The sequence below is a fragment of the Leptidea sinapis genome, chromosome 25, assembly GCF_905404315.1.
Source record: "Leptidea sinapis chromosome 25, ilLepSina1.1, whole genome shotgun sequence".
NCBI classification, from domain to species: Eukaryota; Metazoa; Arthropoda; class Insecta; order Lepidoptera; family Pieridae; genus Leptidea; species Leptidea sinapis.
The window spans coordinates 10,630,181-10,646,162 of record NC_066289.1 but is presented as its reverse complement, the minus strand read 5'-3'; the positions used below and the strand labels follow the sequence as shown (position 1 = coordinate 10,646,162).

The window sequence follows — 15,982 nt, the reverse complement described above, 5'->3', positions numbered from 1 at the left end:
CATTTCTGGCATTATAAACCGGCGAACAAATGTGCAAATGAATATTAAAAGCGAAAACACTTTGGTAGCTGGCACGGTAGAGAAGCGTGATCCAATGTTATGCGCGAAAGCTTACCAAGTAACAGATTTGGGTGCCATCTTGTCGTTTTTGGAAAGATTGTGTGATTCTTCGAACAACGAACCCCCGTACCGTCGTGAAGTGCTAATAATTTAGACTTCTTTGAGTTATTTATTTCTATTTTATGATGAGCATTCACAAAGAAATAAAAAAAAAAAAATAACAATTCGTTTTTATTATTTTTTCTCAAGCGCGTCATAAAATAAGTATAACATGACAAAAACATTCTGTTTATATTTTCAAAAATATATTATATTACTCGTATATACAAATCAGGCAAAATTAATATCCTTTTCAAATACCATTAGTATTATAATGTCATCAAATAAATTGTCAAATCACCTCAACATCTTAAAATTCATAAAAGATATTGTTATACAATGAATGGATTCCGTCGCCATTGTATCGTTTGCTATTGTTGGCTAAAATTCCATTAAATATTCACACTTTGCGAGGACTCCAGCACCGATACTGTAAATATTTAAGCGCTCACCTGTCTGTGTGAACGTCGCTTTATATTTCGTTACCTGTTTCAGAATATCATAAAAGTTACATCTGAATTCTTAACAAAATAAATACCCAGAGGCAAATTACTTACAAATATGTCAATCCGGCGATGGCGAATTAGTACGAACGTAACAAATCGAGTTTACATATTCAAAAGGGTAGACCGAAGTCATTTTTGAATAAGAAGCAGTAAACCTTCAGTAGACCTAACCGTATGCTTATCAGAACTATGGAAAATCGAGTATCGTAATTATACATTTTTTTTATGGAAAAGGAGGATAAAAGATCGTACGGTTCACCTGGTGTTAAGTGATCACCGGCGCCCACATTCTCTTGAAACACCATAGGAATCACAGGAGCGCCGGCAGCCTTTAAGAAAGGTGTACGCGCTTTTTTGATGTACCAATGTCGTATCGTCCCGGAAACACCGCACAAGGAAGCTCATTCCACAGCTTCGTGGTACGAGGAAGAAAGCTCCTTGAAAACCGCACGGTGGAGGACCGCCACACATCCAGATGGTGGGGATGATATCGTAACTTGTGGCGTGTCCTGCGAAGGTGAAAGAAAGTGGAAGAAAGTAACTTAAAAACCGCACTGTGGAGAAACGTCAGAATTTGTGCGTTTTTCTTAAGTCAAATAGCAAGTAAAAAAATTCGAAAATGCGGTAAAATCTTAATAGTTCATACATTAATCGGATTGTGTTCGTGACTGTACCGATACTATGACGTTATTTGACAGTTCTATTAGAATATAGTTATTAGATAATTCAAGTACTACTTACACATCGCTCAAGTGAAGAGCATTGTCAATAAGGAAAGTCTTACGATAATCGTAGGTATTCTAGAAAGTGCAATCTAATATATAAAATTCTCGTGTCATGGTGTTAAACTTTGAACTCCTCCGAAACGGCTTGACCGATTCTCAAGAAATTTTGAGTGCATTATGGGTAGGTCTGAGAATCGGACAACATCTATTTTTCATCCCCCTAAATGTTAAGGGTGGTCCACACTAAATTTTTTTTTAATTTTTTCGACATTTTTTTTTGTTTGATTATGAGTCAGCATTAAAAATACATACAACTTCAAATTTTCATCCATCTACGATCGACAGTTATTTTTGTATCGCGGTTTAACATCGGCAATACAACGTTTGCTGGGTCAGCTAGTGTTTAATAATATTTATGCAATAATAACGTTAATTATATAATTTATATAAAATGCTTCCGTGTTATCGGGGATTAGGGCATTAGGGCCCTTACAGGTCAAAACTATGTCTATTAGATAAAATACGTAAATATTGTCATTATTTATGTATTAATGTTAACTAATTTTATTATTATGTGACGCCTTAAGTACTCAACCAATCGATGTGAAATTTTTCAACCACGCAAGGAAAATATTATCTATTCCAGAATTTATAAATTCCATTTGACAAAGTCACGGGCAATAGCTGGCTAAGAATACATGCATATTTTTGTGTAATATGAATGAAACCCCTTAAAAATGAGAAATAAAGAAAAAAATCACATTTACGAATGTCAAAGATTTTACGACCACATTGGAGAAGTGTAGTTGTTAATGAGATGAAGTGGTAAGGAACTCATTGCCCACACTTTTATTTATATTTACAGTTTTAGCATTTCACATTATATTTTATACTATAGTGGTAAGAGTGACCAATATAACTCGAAGGGGTCGACTTACTCGTGTTAGTTAAACAGAATAAAAAGAAGTGATTAAAAAAAATCAAAAATCAAAATCCGTTTATTCACATAGGTCACGGAAATGACACTATTGAATGTCAGAAAAAAACTTATTGAATCTACCGCTACTTCGTAAAGGGTTGAGCTAATGAGAAGAAGTAGCAAGAATCTCATTGCCACTCTTTTATATGACAATTTACATTTACATCGATTTACAAATCATTTCAATTACAATATAATATGTAAAATATAAAATGATGCAACAAACACTCAAACGTCAAATAGTCAATGTCTTACACGAGTAAGTCAAAAAAGTAAATGTAAATTAATACAAAAGTTATTGAGTACAGTAGCTTGTAGCTTAGTAGCTTAATTATCAATTCTCGTACACTGTAATAAAGTACAGGTTTTTTGGGAGCAATTATATATTTCAAATAATAGCTTAAATGGCATATTATCAATACAAAAATAAAAATCTCGAAGATAGGACCGACCAGGTACCACAAGCATTGGATGGACCAGCCATCGCTTCCATTTAATACACACTTTACATAATATATTGTAAATGAAATGATTTGTAAAAAGATGAAGCTGCTCATTAATTAAAATGAGTTAAAATGTTTTAAGTTTTCTTTAGTGTTGATTCCGCCAATATTTGTCGAGACACGAGTCTCGTGCCAGAGTTTGGCGAGTCAAAATCTTCTGAGGATGCCTCGTGTAGAGGCGAAACACGTGTCGAATTGTGTGAAGACTAACATTGGCGGAATTAACACTAAAGAAAACTCAAAACATTTGGATAAATATGGATTTCCGCAAAGTAACGCCTACTTCAATATATTTAAAAGAGAGCAATGAGTTTTTTGTAACTTCTTCTTCTCATTACAGCTCAACCCTTTGCGAAGTGACGGTGGATATAAAAACAAAAGAAAACTATGAACATTTATAAGTGTCATTTTCTCGACCTACAAGACCTACATAAAGTGATTTTGATTTTAATTAACTAGGTAGGAAAGATGTTCTACTTACTCGACCATTTGCTTCAAGTACATCGGTTAAGGCATGAAGTTACCGTTCTTTGAGCGCCTATAAAATATTTATAGCAAGAGCGACTCTTCGTGTCAAATGACGTCATTGTACTGTTCAATTACGCTTTGCATCTGGTTTTCAGACAGTTCCGTAGTATTCACATGACAACCGGTCCAAAAGTGTGTCATTACGTATGTACAAAAACATATATTTGCCCAGTACTTCCCCGGGCCATAAAAATAATAGGGAAATCCCAGGCCCAAGCGTGTCGTAAGAGGCGAATGCCGGCTAGATTATGGGTACCAACGGCGCCTATTTCTGCCGTGAAGCAGTAATGTGTAAGCATTATTGTGTTTCGGTCTGACGGGCGCCGTAGCTAGTGAAATTACTGGGCAAATGCGACTTAACATCTTATGTCTCAAGGTGATTAGCGCAATTGTAGTGCCGCTGAGAATTATTTTTTCAAGAATCCTGAGCGGCACTGCATTGTAATGGGTGAGGCGTATCAATCACCTTATTGTCATAAAAAACATATTATACAAACTTGTATATTAATTAACGTTACTGTTGTTTACGGAGTAGAAAAATTGTATGAAAATCCATTTCTCTCTTTCATTGGATACTTGACTATTTTAATAGACCATGATACCCATCTACTTCCTATAATAATACAAATTTACATACAAACTTTGTCAGCCTAAATTTTTATAAAAAGGCTGTCATAAATACTTTTTATTACATTTTGTGAGGTTAATATTTACAATTTTCATTGTGTTTCGGTTCGAAGGGTGTCGTAGCAAATGAAATTACTGGGCCAACGGGACTTCACATCTTATGTCTCAAAGTGACGAACGCTATTGCGACTTGCTCAGAATTTTGGGTTTCCCAAGGATCGGCACTGTATTGTATTGCAAGACTTACTTACACCATTAGGTGAACGTCCTACTTGTTTTGTCACCTTTTTTTACATAAATAAAAGAAACAGATAATTAAAATAAAAAAATATGGCTAAATCCATAAATAATATCTCTATTATTAAACTTTTTTTTGCCAAACGCCAACTTAGTCCTGACTTGTTGTGTTATGTAATTTAAAGAGTTACTATGACGTCACTTCAGGCTGGTTAAAATACATCTTCACTTCGAAAACTATAACACAATATATACAATAATCTCTGTAATGTAACGTTCCTCACAATTTGGTACGACTGTCAAACTATTTGCATTTCTATGTGGTTTAATACTCATTTATGTTTCGCTTAAAGTTTTAAATAATCGAAATAGTTTGGCAGCCGACCTTTTACGAATATCGATGATTGGCATTTTTGCTTAAGATTCATTTTGTTATTTTGTGTTGCTATATTGCTATATACAATCATGACTCAGAAACAAACATCCATATTCATCATATAAATGATTGCACCTACCGGGATTCGAAACCGGGACCTCTTGCTTAGTAGTCAGGGTCAATAACCATTCGGCTATATGGGTCGTTGAAATAGAAACTATGTTTTAGATTCATAGTACATTGGACGTGTACAAGACCCGAGTCAAGTAAAACCTTTTGTTAACCTTAAGAGATATTATTATTTTTAAGAGATATAACCTTATTCACTGGAGCGCCGCAAGGGTCTATCCTTGCCCCCACTTCATTCATATAATCTATTTACACCATATACTAACGTTATAATTTTGTAAACAAAAACTACAACAATATATTTAGTTTAAAGACCCAATAATTAAGTTAGATACAAGTTATAATATAACCGCAGAAATATAAAAAAAAAAAACAAAAAAGAAAACAGATCATATATATTATGGATTAAGGTGATTAAATATTTGACTATTTGGTAAGCCTGAATGCTATGAGTCCTGAATGATGTAATAAAAATTTTTGATTTTCTTTTTTATACTTGGAATTGCGTGTGCCAGACATAGCTGTGTTAGTTTTTTTCAACTAGATAACATATTATTTGTATGTAAAGTATAGCATAAAATCAAATGAAATGTATTCAATTCAATTTAGTTTCTTAAAAGCTGAATAAAAACTTGAGATTATTATACAAGTGTATCCCTCAAGAAATTTAAAGTAAAACCTCTCTTAAGATAATAAGAAAAGAACGTGTTTTAAATTTTATTGCTTTGAGCGATGAGACACTGGAAAGTTTACTAAAAGATTGAACAGAAACATTTCTCGAAGCGAATTAATCTGGCGCTGAAGTTCACTGCGGTTTATAGATCAAATAAGGGCCGCAATACACTGACGATTCCGAAGTACCATAACTAAAGCTGATGCAGATACTGCTGAAAAACAATATACTCTGAGGATGTGCTGGGTTACCAGAACAATACTACTGGCGACTAGTAGACGAAATAAATATGTCGTAAAAGTCGTTTGTTTTAAAAAAAAATATTGTATGGGAATTATTTTTGATGTCAATTAAATCACTTCCATCTTTTCGACATCATTCGATAGCGCAGCGTTTCAGATCTATGCAGCTGGCATTTCATTGCATATAACCCTTATTGTAGATGAAACAACCCCTTGCGTAAAACAAGCAAATCAAAGATTTACGAGCGCTCAGATCACCCAAATATATCACTTCACTTCGGATGCTTTTTATAAGAACTATTTAAAACCAGAAAATCTTGAGGTTCCAGAGTTCAACGAGACAACAAATCCTGAAGATGCCTCGCATTTAGAGGCGAAACACGAGCCGAATTGATTTCGATAGTTTTACGTTATCGACTAAGCCGGTCGTTCGGTCGGGGTTTTAGCGGGGGTGATTCTTCAGGGGACGCGTTTCAATAAATAAATAATAATAATATTTATTTTAGATTACGCCACAAAAATAACTAACAGTCAGGCTAGGTGTATAAAATTGACGTGAACCTTGATCTTGACTGGATTTACATCGTTTACATCGACTAGTTTTGAAGTTACATCACTAGCAGTGTATAAAGCCAAATAAGGTTAATATAAACAAAATGAACATGTGCCGGATAATTTATTTAAAACTATACACTATCAAATACACGTGTTTGTGCGTCATTCATTAATCGGTTACTAATTAATATGATTATTATGACTCAGCGCTCATAGGAAACAATATGGATAGACTTGCATAGATAATGTGTTGCGTCGTCTTTACTACAATAGATATATTAATAAAAAGTTATAAAGTTATCGATGTTAATGCTTCTTGTAATAGCTTGGAAATACCTGATTTGTGCTGAATTGTTTCGCGTTGGGTTCTTTAAGGTTGAATTTAAATAACTCGCAATTGTGGTATGAAAAATTTCGGAACAGTTTACTTTCGACTCTAAGATGGATATTTATGAAACTGACACGTATTCATAAGTCTGTGAGGATTCTCGAGGAGCCTTCTCGAAGAAATGGATTGCACACAATTTCTTGTCGATAAACAAAGAGAACGAACATACCAAGCGCTTCCCTAGGTTATGAAAAGAATAGGGACGTCCCAGGCCCAAGGGTGCCGTAAGAGGCGACTAAGGACATTTACCAGTAGGAGTTTCCTTTGCACAGGATGCCTGCTACATTTTGGGAACACAACGGCGCTTTTTAAGGCCGTGAAGCAGGATGTTAAAACATTATAGTGTTTCGGTCAGAAGGGCGCTGTAGCTAGTTAAATTACTGCGCAAACGAGACTTAACATCTAAATACCACCGGACAGACTGTTCCATAATATGACAGCAAATTTTTTGCGCCTATTTGAAGCGCCACTCGCGAGTGTCCAGAGAACTCATTTTGACGTATAATACAAATGGCTGCAAAGGAACGTACAATAGTGCATTTTGCATTCATTTCGTTAGTTTTTCGTGTTATTTATGATTCAAGAATCAATTTTATAAAGTATACAATTTTTTTTTCAAATACATAGTTTCCCACTATTTTAAGTACCGCAGACTCTCGCTATATACCCAACAGCGCCAAAATGGCGAATATTAATCAGGCACAAAAGCACTTTGACAGCCGCCAGTCCAGTGGTATATAGTAGAGTTTTGTGTCTGTTTTGTGTCAGCGATGTCGGCTCAAAGTATAAATTCGAAAACTAATTAACACAGTTTATTTATAAATTATTATCATTATCCTGTTTGTATTGTAGTCATATATACTTTAGTGATTAAAGCATAACTAACAATGTAATAAGCTAAGCCCCAGAGTATATAAATTAAGATAAATAATTAATATAGAAGTCACGCTTTACTTAAATGATGGATGAAAACGCACATGTCCATAGAGTACGGTCGAGTTTTTCTTTCTGTAAGCTGATACTAATGTTTTTAGGGACCACAGATGTACAATATCAATGTTTTTGTCTCTCTACGCCACAGATGTGCACAGACAAACAACAAAATAATAAAGAGAGCTCTTCGTTGCAAAAATAAGATTTCTAATACGTAAATATTCTTTGGAAGCTACAGAAATTTTTGTAGGCCACTTTATTATTTTGATTGGGCTTTATAGACTTTTAGCTCGTACCAATAGCCCTTATTTTATTTACAGTATTTAGGGAATGGAAAAATAATATCAAATAATTCTTACTTAATGACTAGGTTATTATTAAGAATGCTTTTAAATCGTCAATATTTTTGGCAAGACAAAAATTGAATGTTATGAAATGAAATGAAATTTTATTGCAAGAAACATTGTAGTTGAGTTGTTAACATAATATTAATGATAATAATTGTATTATTTAAACATATTGATGTTTCGTCAATTGACATGGAAAATCTTAATATGTATATTTATTTTGTGCGTCTGTTGTAACTGAACTACCTCCTAAACAGCTGGACCGATTTTGATGATTTTTTTGTGTATTCCAGTGAATTTGAGATTGGTTTAGATTCTCAATTCCGTCCATATAATATAATTCTCCTGCTCATTTGTATGTTAGTGAACTCCTCCTAACGGCTGGACAGATTTTTTTAAGACGTGTGTACAGAACAACGTCGGTCGGGTCCACTAGTATGTTATAAAATTGTCTAAATAAAAAAAAACTGTTATACTGAAACATGTGTAATGTTAATTGAAAGAAATTATTATAGAAAATGAAATAATATTAGTGACTAATGAAATAATATACCAACTCCATTTTTTAACCTTTAATTCCAATTTATATGTTGTTAAAGATATTATTTTGAAACCAATTGCATATTTTTGAAGACGAATCATTGAAGTTACAAGCATAATCTCGTATCATCTCTTATCTCTTAATCATTATAGTTCATTGTTTATCTTCGTGAACCCCCTTGGGGAGAATATTATCGATTGAAAGGGTGCAGATAGTAATGCAAAACAAATTGCAAATATCAATTTGACATGACGTGAATAATATCCAGGTAGCTATTTATTTGCAGTATTTCTTTCACAGATTTTCAAAAACAAATTAAGTCACTGAAGTCAGTTTGAAGGCAGATTGCAACTCATCGTAGTCCGTCAGATAATGTAAAACAGAAACAAAAAAAAATATTAATAGTATGAGAAATGTATTTTTCTTTCCCTAAGCTATTATGTTAGTAATTTATATTATACAAGCGTCTAGATAGGCTGTAGCAGCTGTAAACACGTCGCAAAAAATAGCGGCCAACAGTTAACCTATATTTCCAGCAAACGCACGCACACTAAAACAAAGTGAATGACGTATTGCGAGTGTAAGAAGTCATTTAATAAGCCTGGCCAGTTGTCATGCGCTGCCTGATAGCTAGAGCCTCTATCTAGACGTATAATTTATCTAAGGCTAGTAATATATATTAGTCAAAACAAAATAAGGGCCACTAAAATTTTGTTAGCACGAAAACAGTAAAGACATTACATTGTTTAATGTATGTAAGTACAAAATAATGTTATTGCTAACAATTTATGCAAAAAATTGTTTAAAACGAAAAAAGACAAACACTGTACTTGTCAAAGGTGACAAAAGCGTTTCTTCTTTCTAGTAACTAGTATCCTTCTCTCTTAGCTATGCACTTATGAAGTATCGCATGCATACTCTGGATGCCGGATCTCTGCAATATCCTCACGTTTTCACCTGGAATCTTTTTTTTTATGAAAATAAGACACGAGACGAGCAGGACGTTTAGTTTATGGTAATTAATACGCCCTGCCCATAACAATGCAGAGCCACTCAGGATTGTTGGAAAACATAGAATTTCTGAGCGGCATTACAATTGCGCTCGTCACCTTGAGACATAAAATGTTACGTCTCATTTGTCCAGTAATTTCACAACATTAAATATTATTATTAAATACTAGACTTCCACAAATAATTCAAGACCAAAATTAACCAAATCGGTCCAGCCGTTCTCGAGTTTTAGCGAGACTAACGAACAGCAAATCATTTTTATATATATAGACTACTGCTTCACGGCAGAAATAGGCGCCGTTATAGTACCCATAATATAGCCGGCATCCTGTGCAATGGAGCCTATGGTAAAATCTCCTCCCAGACACGTTTTAAACCGTCAATTAGTTGCTGTTATATTATCATACATCCTTTTTGCGCACATATTAGTACGTGATATACTTTCGACGCACTTTTGGCCCGGCTGATATATCTTACATTTTCCTAGAAAGAATTGTGTAAAAGTATCTTGTAAATATTGGAAGCAACACGAAGCAAAACACGCAAACATGATGTTTTTAGACAAGTTTTGTGGTGAAAGTATAGCTTTTCGAGCTATGAACACTATTTAATCCTGTTACACATATCCTTAAGTCTTATTTGTAGGTTGCTAATGCTTGCTGTTAGTTATAGTTAACACTGCCGAGTTAAGTTAAACAAGTTTTTTGGCATGGCGTGACGCATTTTTTGGAAAAGTTATTCTTATAGCATGTACTTTTTTGTGTAGGTTCATTTATTCAGATTAGTAGTGAATAACGAGGATTGTAAGCATATAAACTGTTTTCCAGGCAAGAATTTTGAAAATATTCGCTTTGTTACATAGATGGCAGGCCGGCAGCCGTGAACTCATATCGCTCAAGGTCGCTGGCATTTAGTGTCGCCTTAAGGCAAATCTAACGCAGATAGAGTACACTATCTGCAGATAGAGTACACTAATGTTGCCGATTAATGGAAAATACATGTTATAATTATGACATGGTAAAGCCATAAGCTTTACATATTTTATGATAAAAAAAAATATGTGCTGCAATGCCGAGGCGAAATATGTGACCGTGCACGATCAACGGATCGACAGTGTTGCCGAATACGTCTATTTAGGTCAAATTATAAGTCTTGAGAGGAGCGGACAGGAACGTGAGATAAAGCGACATATTCAGTTGGGATGGGGGACTTTCGGCAATCTTTCCGACGTGTTCAGAGACAAACGAGTACCTATAAACCTCAAGCGCCGAACATTCGAACAGTGCGCCCTACCCGTAATGGTTTGTGGAGCCGAGACTTGGACGCTGACTCGGCAGCTCGTCCACTGACTACAATTCTCCCAAGGGGCTATGGAAAGGGCTATGTTGGGGATTTCTCTACGCCATCACGTTCGCTACACCGACATAGCAAAAAACATAGTCTCTAGGAAGTGGAAATAGACGGGCCATATTTGTCGTAGGTCCGATGGAAGATGGAGTAAAAAGTTGTTGGAGTGGTGACCAAGAAAGGGGTTCAGGAATGTTGGGAGACAGCCAGCAAGACGGACGGACGATTTGATGCGAGGGGCTGGGAAGGATTGGATGCGAAAAACTCAGGATCCGCACAAAATGGTCTAAAATGGAAGAGACCTGTACTCAGCATTAGGTAGATCAAGCTTGAAGAAGATGATAATACAAATACTGACGATAAGGAAATTGAATCGAAAGAATTTTTTTTTTACTTCAAAAATGAAACAAAACTACATTCGAGTATCATAAATTTCGATTGTTAACATTGACAACACGGTGGCGCCACCAGTCGCCGCTACCAATAAAATGTATTTAATTTAATTATTTATTTTAGTAATACGGTTTACACCAATTACATTAATTAAAGGAATATTTTTATTAACTCAGACATTCATCTCGGTCACAGTACTTCAGGCATTCTGACATTATTCCCGTCCATTCATCCGCAATCAAGTCACACTCGGGGTTTGTGCTCAGGAGAGCGTTGAGCACAATTCTATAGAGAGTTACACACCTGGTGTCCTGGTGACGCGACCAGCTCGATAGAAAGGAAAATGATATTAAAATATTTCAAAAAACGACGACGACGAAAATCTTTGCTCAACATTATACAGTGCAAATGAGCTCTTATCATTTATACGTATCGAAAGAAAACTACTTACTAGATCTCGTTCAAACCAATTTTCGGTTGAAGTTTGCATGGTAATGTACATCATTATACACACACAGGGGGGGCACATTTTACCACTTTGGAAGTGTCTCTCGCGATTCAGTTTAGAAAAAAAAATATTGTAGAAACTTAAATATCATTTTTGAAGACCTATCCATACGTATGGGTTTGATGAAAAAAAAATTTGAGTTTCAGTTCTAAGTATGGGAAACCCCCAAAATGTATTGTTTTTTTTTTCTATTTTTATGGGAAAATGTTAATGCAGTTCACAGAATACATCTACTTACCAAGTATCAAAAGTGGCTGTGACATACACGGACACACAGACATGACGAATCTATAAGGGTTCCGTTTTTTACCATTTGGCTACGGAACCCTAAAAGCCTCTTTAAAGTTAATTCTTTCATTTAAAATGATCTTTTCAAGGTTTATTATAACCACCAATCAATAGATACGATTATATCTCGTCTGAATAAAACGAGTATTGATGATGTGGACACAATAGCATGTCGGTTGGAAATAACATGTTAAGTGGAGCATGCGACAGTAATATAAAAATATACTAAGTATATAGACTATTATATGTTACACACGTCCCTTGAATACCATAAAAATAGACCCTTATAATAAAATATATATAAATTACGTGACACGTTGTTTGTCCGCGATGGACTCCTAAACTAATGAACGGATTTCAATGGGGATTACTTCATGGAGTGCAGTTTAGTCCAACTTAAGAGATAGGATAGTTTTTATTTCGATTTGGGACCCATAATTATTTTTATTTCCAATATTTGTTTTGTTTGGACATATTTTCTTTGAGAGTATTTTTGACGCGCGGTTTGACAGTTCTGCTGTGAAACAATTTCATTATAACAACAAGGAGCATATTATTATGTTACAATGAAAAATTATTGACAAATTCATCAAAAACGGTATTTTATTTATTATGTACAGAACAACGTCTGTCTGGTCAGCTAGAATAATATAGATAATATGTACTACTATGTTAAAGAAAAGGAGGAGAAAAGAGCGTACGGTCACCTGACGTTAAATGATCTCTACAAAAGTTACTTGCTTGTTGGGAGTTTCATGGACCGAGTTTCGCACCAACGTCTCCATTCTCCAAGAACTTGGCATAGTTTTATGCCAAGTTCCAAGCCTTTCGGCCAGAGTTGTATTGTTAAGTTCTTTGGACACGTCTCCCGGCGCGTGAGTGAGTCCATTGAGTAGCTTGTCGTGCAGGGCAAAGTGGAGGGCACCAGAGGGCGAGGAAGGTCGCCCATGCGATGGAGCGACCAAATTAAGTCTGCTGTGGGCGGTCCATTGAACAAGTGTACCAGACTGTGAGACAGTTGGAAAAGTGGCGAATGCACGTGGGGTGAATTACATCTGCCCCAAAAGATTCCACTTCGTGATGACCACGACCCCTCTGTCAAGAGTGGAGTGTAACGAAGAAGATGAAGAAGCAATCCAAAAGAGATTCATGCGTCATTTACTATTTTAAGCAAAAAAATCATGATAACTCACATCAAATTGTATACAACTTTATTCTCTAAATCTTTATGAAAGACGACGTGTTGCAGATATTACTTATGTCTTACATATAGCTAATTGTAGAGAGTAAACTTGCAGAACTGCTAAGGCAGCTTTGTTTACAGACCACGATCAGTTTACAAAGGCGAGGAAACACTCCCGATGTACTTCGAGCAAGTTGAGAGTAATGAAAAACAGAACAGATTTCTTATTAGAGAGTGCAAATTTTATTTTAGTTTTGAAGTTATACTTGAAAAAATGATGAGAGTAAAATTTTAAGATGCGCGCACATCACTGTCACAAAAGTAACAGGTTGAAGTTGGTTCCTAAAATTTTTTTATGTTTGCTTCATTCGTTATTTATTTTTGGTTTCTTCGTCCATTATTAGGACAGGCAAAGGATTCAAGCCCATACAGCCGTACTCATTATTTAATAATTAATTGTCAAAGCCATCTTTGCAAGATTTTTACAAAGTTGTACTTTCTAAAAACGTAGAATAGCACGAGGAATAAATCATTTCTTTGTTATTGCTTCGTTAGGCCAAAGAAGTATAATTTATTGCGTGCATACAAAAGTACACACACATTTTTATATAATCGGGTATAAAATGCTCGCAAAATGCCTTTATTTTGTTTATGGTGTGTGTGTATGATGCAGCGTACAGTAGTACACAATATTTTTTTTTTGTATTAATTTACATTTACTTTTTTGACTTACTCGTGTAACTACTAATAGACTATTTGACGTGTGAGTATGTTTGTTACATCATTTTACATATATTGCAATTGAAATGATTTGTAAAACGATAAAAATATAAATATTGTTTTAAAAGAGTGACAATGAGTTTCTTGCTACTTCTTCTCATTAGCTCAACTCTTTACGAAGTAGTTGTAGATTCAATAAGATTTTTTTTTTGATAAGCGTCATTTCTGTTACCCACATGAATAAATTGATTTTCATTTGATTTGATTTATAATTAATAAACAGTATATAGAATAGGAAACTTTTTTTAAGGACGAAGACAAACGAGCATATATATACGGCCCATCATCATCATGAGCCGGAAGACGTCCAGATGCTGTACTCCCCCAGAGATTTCCACGATAATCGGTCCTGCGCTGCCCTCATCCAACGTATTCCGGCGATCTTGGCCAGATCGTCGGTCCATCTTGTGGGGGGCCAACACTACCTACCTTACTATACGGCCCAGGTCAGAGGAAATATTAGAACGTTGCAACCTTATAATGCATCAAATAAACATACACATGAATTCGAAAGCCACATTGGTACTTATAGGGCGAGGATCAAACACGCCACTCATGCTAAACCTGACGAACTTACATATTATAAAAGAAACTACATATATATCGATTTTAAAGGCATAAAAGGCATTTATTTTCTCAAAATTGATTCCTTTACAATTCTTTTTGATGTCATTTCTAATATACTAGATACTACTACCGCTTCGGAAACAAATGGCGCTCTGAGAGAGAAGAAGCGGCGCGAGAAACTCTCCCAGCATTTTTTTTTGCGCTCTAGCACTCTTTTGACAGCAACTTTACGGCCTTACAAATAAACTTGGTATAAAGTTATACCTGAGAACAAGCCAAGAATATAACGCAAAATGTTTACAAATAGACCTTTTGCTTTATTCGGAGGCATAACGTTTCCCGCGTTTATTTGCAAGTCTGCCTGACATTCGAAAAAGTTCAGAATTAACATTGTATTAACAGTGTTGTCAGCGATATAGTCAATAAACCAAGCAATCAGTAAACCAAGAATGGTTTATTCTCAAACAAAACTTTATACCAAGTTTATTTCTAAGGCCGTAATAATCTTAGATTGATGATGGGTCTCCGCTGCGCTCCAACTAGATACCAGTAGGTAGTTTTTTTTTATGAAAAAAGGGACGAGACGAGCATGACGTTCAGCTGATGGAAATTCATACGCCCTGCCCATTACAATGTAATGCCACTCAGGATTCTTGAAAAACCCAAAAATTCTGAGCGGCACAACAGTTGCGCTCGTCACCTTGAGACATAAGATGTTAAGTCTCATTTGCCCAGTAATTTCACTAGCTACGGCGCCCTTCAGACCGAAACACAGTAATGTTTACACATTACTGCTTCACGGCAGAAATAGGCGCCGTTGTGGTACCCATAACCTAGCCGGTAAGTATACTAGGCAGTACCTAAGAACAATAGCTTTTGTACCACGGCAGATACCGTACTACCTACGAACAATAGCTTTTGTATCACGGCAACTTGTATTGGCTATAAGTAAAGATGTTTGTGTGCGTGGCATCTTGACACTCGGTAGCATCTTTCAAATTTCGTAAGTTATATACGCTTCGTGTTACTTTACATTTAAATTAATAAAATATTAAATAATTACTGATGATATGTGATCACAGTGTCTTTCTTATTTCTTGGAGTATTATTTTCACAAAGTTTTGCTACGCAACCTGGCATTTTAGTTTCAATTATTAGCAAAGTTTAACAAAACACGTGGCATGTTAACGTCACACATTCTTTGAGACTGGCTCGAGTACACCCACTTGGGCGTAGTATTAGTTGTCGCACTTTGCGACTACGCCTGCGATGTCTAGTTGGAGCGCAGCGGAGACCAATCCTTAATCTAAGGACGAAATATTTAATTTCCATCACTTTTCAACTATACTAATTATTTATCTATATAAACTTGTAAACAGCTTTCCATAATGTACCTAATATACAAATTATTTGAGTTTTCTTTAGTGTTAATTCCGACAATATTTGTCTTTAAACAA

General features: G+C 35.2%; 1 protein-coding gene across 9 annotated transcripts in view; it reads right to left on the bottom strand.

Moving 5' to 3' along the window:
* The window catches only part of LOC126972155 (potassium/sodium hyperpolarization-activated cyclic nucleotide-gated channel 2), a 313,446-nt gene that overhangs the window by 98,081 nt on the left and 199,383 nt on the right, over nucleotides 1-15,982 (bottom strand). The window lies entirely within an intron of this gene.